Below are 12,851 nucleotides of genomic sequence, written 5' to 3' on the forward strand. Positions count from 1 at the left end.
GTGGAGGCTAACAGTGGACTATCACGGCCTGAACAAAGTCACACCACTGCTGAGTGCTGCAGTACCAGACATGCTAGAACTCCAATACCAAAATGGAGACGAAGGCAGCCAAATTGGTATACCACAATTGCTAATGCATTTTTCTCCATCCCTTTGGCAGCAGCATGCAGACCACAGTTTACTTTCACTTGGAGGGGCATCTGGTACACCTGGAATTGACTGCCCCAGGGGTGGAAATACAGCTCTACCATTTGCCATGGACAGATCCAGTCTGCACTGGAACAAGGGGGAGCTCCTGAACACCTGCACTACATAGATAACATCCTTGTGTGGGGCAACACTGCAGAAGGAGTTTTTGTGAAAGGGAAGAAAATAATCCAAATTCTTCTGAAATCTGGTTTTGCCATTAAACAGAGTAAGGTCAAGGGACCTGCACAGGAAATCCAATTCTTGGGGGTAAAATAGCAGGATGGATATTGCCATATTCCGATGGATGTTATCAACAAAATAATGGCCATGTCTCCACCAACTACTGAAATAGAAACACAAGCTTTCCTAGGCCTTGTGGGATTCTGGAGAATACATGTTCCAGGCTACAGTCAGTTTGTGAGTCCTCTATATCAAGTGACTTGAAAAAGTAACTGTTTCGAGTGGGGCCCTGAGCAACAACAGGCCTTTGAACAAATCAAACAAGAAGTATCCCATTCAGTAGCCCTTGGGCCTGTCCATACCAGACCAGCTGTGAAAAACATACTTTACACTACAGCTGGGGAACATGGCCTTACCTGGAGCCCTTGACAGAAAACCCCAGGAGAAACTTGAGGTTGACCTATGGGGTTCTGGAGCTGGGGTTATCGAGGATCAGAAGCCAATTACACCCCAACTGAAAAGGAGATACTAACAGCATATGAGGAGGTTCAAGCAGCTTCAGAAGCTGTGTGTACAGAAGCACAGCTCCTCTTGGCCCCATGGTTACCTGTGTTACATTGGATGTTCAAAGGGAAAATTCCCACTACACACTATGCATCTGATGCTATGTGGAGTAAGTGGGTAGTGTTAACTACACAGTGGGCTCAAATGGTCATGCCTAACCACCCAGGAATCCTGGAAGAGATCATGGACTGGCTGGAGGGCAGGGATTTCGGAGTACCAACAGAAGAGGTAACTCGTGCTGAAGAGGCACTACCATATAATGAGTTGTCAGAAGACAGAAAGCAGTATGTGTTGTTCACTGATGGATCCTGCTGTGTGGTAGGAGACATTGGAAATGGAAAGCTGCTGTGTGGAGTCCCACACAAGTTGTCGAGGCCATGGAAGGGGAAGGTGAGTTGAGTCAGTATGCAGAAGTGAAAACCATACAATTGGCCCTAGAGACTGATTAAGGAGGTATTGGGGAGGCATTGGGGAGGCAAGGACAATCCCCAGACATGGACTGTATATCTCGAAACAAGACACTGAAACTCATGATAAGGAAGCGGCAGACGGACAGAGAAACAAACGTAAGGACTATAAATCTCAAAACTGGACATTGGAATTCATTATAAAGATACAACAAACGGAAGAATTGGCAACAACCAGCTCTCGCAATTAAGAAACATGCCAATTCAGCAGATTCCTGACCAAAGGTGAAAAGTACACTGTGAGGAAGACTCGGGGTCTTCCTCCCAGAGACCCCTGCCCACGTCCCAAAGACCCCTGCCCACAATTCTTGGAAGGCTCTACGCAGGCGCAAGGTGCCAAAAGGCTAATTAGCATGAGAGGCGAGGGAAGGCGGGGATAGGTAATGCATATGTATAGGTGCTTGTAGAATATTGATAGATTGATTGTATAAATTCAAGACTGCTTTTTGCTTTGGGTATGCACGATAGGTGGAGAGATCCCCCGTGCATCCAGCGCTGCAATAAAGAATATACCACTTAAAGGAATTTCGGCTTCGATCTTTGAATCAATCTGGCACCCCAGATGGGACAACCTCTCTGCCGGACCGCAGGACCCGCTGGGGACAGGACTCCCTAGGGTACCCCCGGGATTTCCCGGAGGGACTCCTCGACTCACCGGATCACTGCGGAGGCAGACAAGGACCCCATCATTGTAAGTGAGTATATTCTTTATTCTGGTTTGGTTTTCTGGTAGACCGGTCATCTGGCACTGTCCAGTAAGTCGGAAGGTGACTTCTGCAGGACAGTATTTGGTATATACTTTGTGGTTAGTACCACAAGTATATCTGGGGACCTTGGGGTCCATCTGTATCTGGAACTGTCTGTAAGTCAGAAGGTGATCTTCTGCGAGGCAGTGTTTGGTATATACTTTGTGGTAAGCACCATAAGTATATTTGGGGACCTTAAGGAAAGAGCTCGCTTTAAGGTCCATCTGGAATTGTGTTGACTATTTCGGTTTTCTGACTCATGGAGTATGGTATTTAACTTTGGTTATTGTTATTGTGATTTTGGCTATTTTTCTGGTGGTAATAGTAGGTTCGTGGCATTGTTATAAGAGAGATATCGTTACGGTGTTACACAGTTCGGTTTTCTGACTTATCGCATGTGGAATTTGACTCTGACTATTGTTATTGTGATTTTAGCAATATTGCTGGTAATAGTAGCTTTGTGACATCGCTACTGAAAGATATTGCGTGCCTGTAATTTTGTGAGTGATACATTTTTGTGATACACTTTTGTAAGTAACACGTGTATTCTGAAAGTGTAAACTGGAAAATGGGGGGGCGAGTAAGCAGTGAAATTCCTAAGAAAAGTGTGCTGGGTTGTATTTTGAGTCATTGGAAGGATATTGGAGGATCTGCCGGTGGAAGTGTGAACAGGAAAACATTGATAAAATATCGTAATCAGTGGTGGCCGCTTTATAAGCTGGAATGTGGAGAAAAGTGGCCCCTAAATGGAACTTTAAACTATAATATTTTGCTACAGTTAATGTTGTTTTTTGAGAAGCAGAACAGGATGAAATGTTGTATACTGATGTTTCAGCATCTTGGTGGGAAAAGGTACGGAATTAAGTTGGCCCCTGACTGAGCCTTTGATGATGGCATTAGAGAAGTACAGGCTGGAGAAAGATAAAGGAAGTGTTAAAAGGGTTGTTGAAAGTGTTAAAGGTGTTTGAAGTTGAATGAGCAGGGAAAGAGGATGTAGGAATGTTAATAGTTCTGCCTCTGCCCGAGGCAGAGATCTTAAAATCCCGGGTGTTAGCCCTTTAGGGCAAAGGGACCACAATGGGTCTGAGAGAGTTGTCACAGAAACAGAAAACCAGTTAACTCTTAAAACAACCTGAGTTCATGTGCGAGCTCAGATTGCCGATGGGACTGCTCAGGGAACTGTGGACAATTGCATTCCCCTGACCGACCCCCACTAAGACCCGAATCATCCTGAAAATTATGAACGGTTAAGTAAATACTAAAACCTGGATGAATTGGGAATTGAGAATATGCTTCCAACAAGGTCTAAAAGAAACCCCTATGGAATTTTTGGACCAACTCTGAAATGTAATGAAAATAAATAAATAAATAAATAAATAAAACAAAATGGTTTGGACCTGGCTTCGGAGGATAAATTGACTAGCCTTTTCCTAGGGTAATTGACCCCTGATTTCAACAGGAATAACGGGGACCTGGGGAATCTACCCTAGCGGATCCTCCACTGGTTATAATGAAGCTAGGGGAGGAATGGAAGTGAAATTTCTTATTGATATGGGGCAACGTATTCAGTTCTAAATCAGGCATTAATGCCTTCACAGAATTATTATGTTAGGGTAAAAGGTGTGTCGTGGTTTAACCCAGCCGGCAGCTAAACACCACGCAGCTGTTCGCTCACCCTCCCCCTCCCTCTCTGGGACGGGGGAGAGAAATGGAAACTGAAGCCCGTGAGTTGAGATAAAGACAGTTTAATAAGACAAAATAAAATAATAATAATAATAATAATAATAATAATAATAATACAATGATGATAATAGTACCACTACTAATAATGTGTACAAACAAGTGATGCACAATGCAATTGCTCACCACCCGCTGACCGATGCCCAGCCTAACCCCGAGCAGTCCGGCCCCCTCCCCCCGGCTAGCCACCCCTATATATTGTTTAGCCTGACATCAGATGGTATGGAATACCCCTTTGGCTAGTTCGGGTCACCTGTCCTGGGTCTGTCCCCTCCCAGCTCTTGCTGCACCCCAGCCTGCCTGTTGGCAGGACAGAGCAAAAGGCTGAGGTGTCCTTGGCTTGGTATAAGCACTGCTCTGCAACAATTAAAACATCGGGGTGTTATCAGCACTCTTCTCATCCTAAGCCAAAACATAGCATTCTACCAGCTACTAGGAAGAAAATTAACTCTGTTCTAACTGAAACCAGGACAAGGTGTAACCGAAAAGGCTTATTTTTGTGAACCTTTGAAGTACAAGTTAGGGAAACAATGGGGCATACACAGATTTTTATATATGCCTAGCTCCTCATGGGCACTCTTAGGTAGAGATTTATTAGAGCAAGTAGGAGCAGAAATTGTCTTTGAAAAAGGGAAAATGGAATTAAGTATAGGAGAAGAACAACTAACAAATGTGTTAAGTTTGGCACTAATACAAACTGACCCTAAAAGTGAAATACCTTTAGAGATCACAGATCAAGTATGTCCAGGAGTTTGGGCTACTGAAACCCCTGAAAGAGGTAAAAATGTGACCTTAATAATTATTAAATTAAAGCCAGGAGAGAAACCCATTAAGGTTAAGTAATATCCTTTGAGGATAGAAGATAGGAAAGGAATTAAAGAGATAATTAATAAATTTTTACAGTATGGATTATTGATTGAATGCGAATCAGAATACAATGCACCCATATTGCCAATTAAAAAGGCAGATGAAAAAGCTATAGGCTAGTTCAGGATTTGAGGGCCATAAATAAAATCACTGAGGATATACATCCAGTAGTGGCAAACCCTTATACTTTGCTGACTAAATTAAAGAATAGTCAAGTCTGGTTTACCGTACTGGATTTAAAAGATGCCTTCTTCTGCCTAGGCTTAGCCACAGAAAGCCAAAACCTATTTGCCTTTGAATGGGAAAATCCCGATTCAGGCAGAAAGACGCAGCTTACGTGGACATTACTACCTCAAGGATTCAAGAATAGCCCCACTATTTTTGGAAACCAATTAGCAAGGGAACTCGAAACATGGATGCCTCCGGACACTGAAGGTGCTTTGTTACAATGTGTAGATGATCTCTTAATAGCTACCGAGACTAAAGGGAGTTGTATTCAATGGACTATAAGTCGTCTCAATTTTCTGGGTTTAAATGGATATCAAGTCTCTTGACAGAAAGTCCAGCTGGCTCAACAAAGTGTGACCTATCTGGGATTTGAAATTTCGGAAGGACAACGAGAACTAGGAACTGAACATAAGGAAGTCATTTGCCAGACTCCAGAACCTCAAATGGTAAAGGAGCTACAAACCTTTTTAGGAATGACAGGTTGGTGTCGCCTTTGGATTTATAATTATGGACTATTGGTAAAGCCTCTATGTGAATTGATAAAGATTAACCAGTCAAAGTTAGTCTGGACTGGAGAAGCACAAAAAGTCTTTAAACAACTTAAACAAGAATTGATGATTTTGAAATATCAAGCAATATTGGTAGAACAGGACAACGTGGAAATTGTGATAACTAATATTGTGAATCTAGCCTCTTTTCTTAGTGATGCTCCGGCACAACCTGTGATTCACGATTGTTTAGAAACTATAGAGACTGTGTATTCCAGCCGACCAGACCTTAAGGAGGAGCCCATGGAAGATGCGGAAGAAACTTGGTTCGCGGATGGAAGCAGTTTTGTTATGCAAAGACAACGTAAAGTTGGATATGCTATAACAACTACTCAGCAGGTAATCGAGTCTAAGCCTTTACCCCCTGGAACATCAGCTCAAAAGGCGGAGATAGTTGCTCTCACGGGAGCATTGGAACTGGCAGCGGGAAAAAGGGTAAATATTTGGACAGATTCTAAATATACATTCGGCGTGGTACATGCTCATGGAGCAATTCGGAAAGAACATGGATTGCTGACCGCTCAGTGAAAACACAAAGTATGCTGAAGAAATTTTAAAATTGTTAGAGGCTGTAAAACAACCAGAAAAGGTAGCTATCATGCATTGTCAGGGACACCAAAAGGGGAACACCGATTTTGAAATTGGAAATCGATTGGCAGAGGCTAAGCAGGCAGCTGAAATAACTGAGGTGAAGGCATTGTCTTTGATACCAGACGGTAAAATCCAAACTATATCCAAATTATACAAAAGAAGACTTAAAATTAATTGAAGATTTGAAAGGTAAAATGAAAACATGGCCCATAGTTCTTACAGAACACAATAAAACGCATTGGGGAGCTGGCACACTGCATAAGAGCCTGAGTCAGACATTAGTGGGACGATATGATAAAACAAGTAACTCAACAATGTAGCATTTGCTTACACAATAACCCCAATACCAAGGATAGAATAAAATTTGGAATAATCGGTAAAGGAAATTATTCGGGGCAACAGTGGCAAATTGATTTTTCAGAACTCCCTAGAAAAGGGGGGTATCATTATTACTGGTTCTGACTGACACGTTTTCAGGAAGGCCTGAAGCCTTTCCCTGTCGAACAAACAAAGCAAGAGAAGTGGTTAAAGTCTTGTTAAATGAAATAATACCATGCTTTGGGATTCTAGGAGCAATGTCTTCTGATAGAGTTTCACATTTTTGTGCACAAGTGGTAGAACAGATAAGTAAGATTCTAAAGATAGATTGGCAACTGCATACTCCTTATAGACCACAGGCAAGTGGACAGGTAGAAAAAATGAACCATTTAATTAAACAATAAATAGCTAAAATTGGATAAGAAGCTAATTTGTCATGGCCTCAATCCCTCCCTTTAGCATTACTTGGAATTAGAGTTAAACCTAGAATAAAAGGGAATTTGAGTCCCTTCAAAATCTTATATGGAAGGCCATAGCAATTTCTATTTAGTGGAGAGGACCTAACGCAGTTAGGATCAGAATATTTATATGCTTATATAACTGAACTTCAGAAACAATTAAATAAAGTACATAAATTTGTTTTAGGGACCAGGGCTAGAGGGTTGGATCAACCAATCCACCCCTTTAAGCTCGGGAATTATATATATATGAAGACTTTTTCAGGACAACCCCTACAGGAAAAATGGAAGGAAAGTGGATGGGACCATACCAAGTATTACTGACAACACACACTGCCATTAAGATTAAGAAGCAAGCAGCTTGGATCCACAATTCAAGGGTGAAGAAGGTCCCGGCGAGGATATAGACCACCACTCCAATTGGACCAACAAAATTACGGTTTTCCAGATCCTAATGATTGCAGGGGTGCGGTTCTCAGATTCGGGGTGGGCAACTTGGGATGAGAACTTACACCTGACCTTAATACAAACAATTTCTCAAGTAACTAATAAGACGAACTGTTGGGTATGCACCCATCTGCCACAGCATGGGAATAAGGGTGTATCGTTAATCGGGATTCCCTTGCCTGCAAACTTATCTTGGACTAATTTGTGGGAAAACACATCTTGGGGTCAAAAATATGAAGAAGTTTTGGAACTAGAAGTGAGTAGCTTTGTGCTGTTGGAATCTTACTATGTATGTGTACAAAGGTGTAACCCACCTAGGGGTATGGGAAAACAGCATTGTATAAATACGGATACTACTTATGTGGGAAATCAGACATCTTGTAATTGAACAATTGATATTAGTTGGTATAAGTTTAATATTGTCTTTTGTATTACTTGTTTGGAATTGGAAATTGTTACAACGAATGTCCATGTTAGCCTCCTTGACAAATGTGCATGGTAAGGTATTGAGGGGTACATATCATAATGATTGGGAAAGAAAATTTCCGTATTAAATAAAAGAATTTACTAGATTTTCCAGAAAAGGGGGAGTCTGTACAGTAATAAATACAAGTTGTTGTGTGTATGTAGATCAGAGTGGAAGGATCTCTACCGACCTGAAAGAAATATGGAAGCAGACAAGGGTCCTACATGAGATCAGTAAAGATGATCTTTCGTGGAGTTTTAGTGAAATATGGAATAAGTTAACCTCCTGGTTGCCCAATTTCCAATGGTTGAGACAAGTGTTCATTGCTCTAATCACATTAGTAGTGTTAGGAATATTTGTGTGCATGTTGTTTAGATGCCTGCTTTGTTGTGTTACTGTAAATAATGAAAGTATCTGATGCAAAAGAATTTGCATGGGAAAAGAAAAGGGGGGATTGATTAAGGAGGTATTGGGGAGGCATTGGGGAGGCAAGGACAATCCCCAGACATGGACTGTATATCTCGAAACAAGACACTGAAACTCATGATAAGGAAGCGGCAGACGGACAGAGAAACAAACGTAAGGACTATAAATCTCAAAACTGGACATTGGAATTCATTATAAAGATACAACAAACGGAAGAATTGGCAACAACCAGCTCTCGCAATTAAGAAACATGCCAATTCAGCAGATTCCTGACCAAAGGTGAAAAGTACACTGTGAGGAAGACTCGGGGTCTTCCTCCCAGAGACCCCTGCCCACGTCCCAAAGACCCCTGCCCACAATTCTTGGAAGGCTCTACGCAGGCGCAAGGTGCCAAAAGGCTAATTAGCATGAGAGGCGAGGGAAGGCGGGGATAGGTAATGCATATGTATAGGTGCTTGTAGAATATTGATAGATTGATTGTATAAATTCAAGACTGCTTTTTGCTTTGGGTATGCACGATAGGTGGAGAGATCCCCCGTGCATCCAGCGCTGCAATAAAGAATATACCACTTAAAGGAATTTCGGCTTCGATCTTTGAATCAAGACTGCCGAAAGAAAAAAAACGGCCAGTTCTGTATATCTACACTGACTCATTGATGGTGGCAAATGCCCTGTGGGGGTGGTTGCAGCAATGGAAACAGAGCAACTGGCAGCACAGAGGAAAACCTATCTGGGCTGCTACCCTGTGGCAAGATATTTCCGCCCAGGTAGAAAACCTGGACCTAAAGGTACATCATGTAGATGCCCACATGCCCAAGAGTCGTGCTACTGAAGAACATCAGAACAACGAAGAGGTGGATCGAGCTTCAAAAATTGGTGGCTCAGGTAGACTTGGACTGGGGACGTTAGAGTGATCTGTTTGTAGCTCAATGAGCCCATGAAATATCAGGACATTTGGGGAGGGATCACAGAATCACAGAATTTCTAGGTTGGAAGAGACCTCAAGATCATCGAGTCCAACCTCTGACCTAACGCTAGGAGTCCCCACTAAACCATATCCCTAAGCTCTACATCTAAATGTCTTTTGAAGACTTCCAGGGATGGTGACTCCACCACTTCCCTGGGCAGCCTGTTCCAATGCCTCACAACCCTTTCAGTAAAGAAGTTCTTCCTAACATCTAACCTAAAACTCCCCTGGCACAACTTAAGCCCATTCCCCCTCGTCCTGTCACCAGGCACATGGGAGAACAAACCAACCCCCACCTCGCTACAGCCTCCCTTGAGGTACCTATAGAGAGCGATAAGGTCACCCCTGAGCCTCCTCTTCTCCAGGCTGAACAAACCCAGCTCCCTCAGCCGCTCCTCGTAGGACTTGTTCTCCAGGCCCCTCACCAGCTTCGTCGCCCTTCTCTGGACCCGCTCGAGCACCTCATTGTCCTTCTTGTAGCGAGGGGCCCAAAACTGAACACAGTACTTGAGGTGCGGCCTCACCAGAGCCGAGTACAGGGGGACGATCACCTCCCTAGCCCTGCTGGTCACACTGTTCCTGATACAAGCCAGGATGCTGTTGGCCTTCTTGGCCACCTGAGCACACTGCTGGCTCATATTCAGCCGACTATCCACCAATACTCCCAGGTCCTTCTCTGCCTGGCAGCTCTCCAACCATTCCTCTCCCAGCCTGTAGCTCTGCTTGGGGTTATTGCGCCCCAGGTGCAGGACCCGGCACTTGGCCTTGTTAAACTTCATGCAGTTGACCTCAGCCCATCGGTGCAGCCTATCCAGATCCCCCTGCAAAGCCTTCCTACCCTCGAGCAGATCGACACACGCGCATAGCTTGGAGTCATCTGCAAACTTACTGAGGGTGCACTCAATGCCCTCATCCAGGTCATCGATGAAGATGGGGGGGACGCCCTGGGGAACACCACTAGTGACTGGCCTCCAACTGGACTTGGCTCCATTTACCACGACTCTTTGGGCCCGGCTATCCAGCCAGTTTCTAACCCAACAAAGCGTGCGTCAGTCCAAGCCAAGAGCAGCCAGTTTCTTGAGGAGAATGCTGTGGGAAATGGTGTCAAAAGCCTTGCTGAAGTCAAGGTAGACCACATCCACAGCCTTTCCCTCATTCACCAAGCACGTCACTTTGTCATAGAAGGAGATCAGGTTCGTCAAGCAGGACCTGCCTTTCATAAACCCATGCTGCCTGGGCCTGATTGCCTGCTTGCCCTGCAAGTTCTGCATGATGACTCTCAAGATAATCTGCTCCATGAGCTTCCCTGGCACATCAAGTCTAACTCCTGGATCCAACTCCTGGCACCGCACAGGTCTACCCAAAAGTTTAGACCATGTGACTAAGTGCACAGTCCAATTGCTTTTTAAATTCAGACAGGCTTGGTGAAGTGACTGCTTTGCTGGGGAGCCTGTTCCAGTGTCCAACCAACCTTTCGGTGAAGAACCTCTTCCTGATGTCAAGCCTAAACTTCCTCTGCCTCAGCTTAACACCATTCCCATGGGTTCTATCACTGGTATTTACAGAGAATAGGTCACCTGCCTCTCCACTCCCCCTCGCAATGAAGTGTAGACATTGATGAGGTCCCCCCTCAGCCTCCTCTTCTCCAGGATGAACAGGCCCAGTGACCTCAGCCGCTCCTCATACATCTTCCCCTCTAGGCCCATCACCATTTTTGTCGCCCTGTCAGGTGCAAGTTTTATGCAGTGTCCCCCTGAGGGACAGCACTGATACAGCCTTGTTTAGAAGAGCATTGGAGGCAGTGAGGACAAGTAGACAAAGGCAATGTGAAGGTGTCACTGACGTGTAGGAAAACCTGATGTGTTTCACCAAGCACAAGGGCCAGGCCTTGACCCCCATTCCCTGGGAAGGGAGATCCTTTCCCTTCACACCTTGCTCAGGCCTCTTACTGGGGCAGTAGGAGATGGGGATGTGCATGGCCAAGCGAAGGAGAATGGTACAACCCCTGCCTGGTCATCGGTAGAGAGGGGTAAGGAGGCAATGAGGCCCTTGTGCTTTAACAATAGGCTGTCTCCTTGTGAATGTCAGTGGAAGAGACAACAACCAGAGCCATGGACACAAAGATCACACTCTTGTTGGGACTTTCAGCCTTGCCAAAGTCCTTGTTCCTCTCCACACCAGGCAGTCCTACGGACTCCCAGACCTGCAACTTTTTTCCTGCTGGCTGTAAACCCTTGACCATGTGGTGCCACACCAGATCTGAGTTGTCTGGTAACTCAGATTTGCTTGGTAGCTGTTCCTTGCAAGGCAGCTCTTTAGGAAGCTGGCCTGGTTCCTGGTGAGCAGCACCACAGCTTGTGTGGCATCCCTCGTGGTGCCCAGGCACTCTTCGTCCTGGGCATTGCTCACTCTGTAGGGTCCCAGTCTGCCCTCATGTGTGGGGTTCCTCTTCCTCCGGTGCAGGACTAGGCTCTTCTGCATGCAAATATCAACAGGTTTCTGTAGGCAAAGTCCTGCAGTTTCTCAAGGTTCCCCTGGACTGACGCTGCATTCTGTCAGCTGTTAATGTCTGCATGCAGATGGCTCACCCTGATTATGCTGTCTCTCACAAGATAACAGCAGCAGGAATTGCAAGACAGTTGAGCCAATACAGGAGTATGTAGTTGAATGGAATTGCAGCACAGACTCAGAGAAGGGTAGGGAATGGAAGGCTGCCCAATTCCACTTCTTCAGTTCTTCCTTCTCATTGTAATAAATGGGTCAGTCTTCAAAATAGAACTATAATCAAAGTTTACAATTTATTAAAGGAATAGAGGTAAGCAAACAGCGCTGGGTGCACTGGGAGTCTCTGCTCCACCAAGACACACACCAGTTACATCAAGTAGCTGATTTTTATGCTCCTAGGCTAATACATATTCATTACTACTACTAGGGTATGTAAGACAGAAAGTCACATTCATCATACAATGTGGCCCTAGCATTGTTCCGTACTGACACGAATCAGATGAACATATCTCACATCATGCATGCTGTTATTTTGTCTGGAACTGCGTCCTATACACAAAAACACAGCACCATCCCAGTTAATAGGAAGAAAATTAAGTCTGTCCCAGCCAAAACGAGGACAATATCCATCCCATTCTATACCATCTGCAGCATGCTCAGCCTCAGTACTTTCCGATTAATCACCACCACCTTTTCTCTTTTGATATACACAGAGAGATATCATGCCCTTAGTCTATGGGTGTCCTGATGTTGTCTAGGGTTGAGTTAATTTTCCTTCTAGTAGCTGGTATGATGCTGTGTTTTTGATTTAGCATTAGAAGAATGCTGATTACACGCTGATGGTTTAGTTGTTGCCTAGCAGTGGATTGCTGGGGGTGCCTGAGAAGCTGGTGGGGACAGAAACAGGACAGCTGACCCAAAGTGGCCAAAGGGATGTTCCATACCACACGATGTCATGCTGAACAATCAATATGGGTGGCTGGCCAGGGTAGGGCTACCACTGCTTCGGGACAGGCAATCATCATCATGATCATCAGCATCATTGCTTGTATTATTTGTCTTCCTTTTCTGTCCTATTAAACTGTCATTATCTCGACCCATGATTTTTATTTTTATTTTTAAAAATATATATATATATTTTTTC

Source organism: Aythya marila, assembly GCF_965140915.1.
Source record: "Aythya marila genome assembly, chromosome: 30".
In the NCBI taxonomy this organism is placed as follows: Eukaryota; Metazoa; Chordata; class Aves; order Anseriformes; family Anatidae; genus Aythya; species Aythya marila.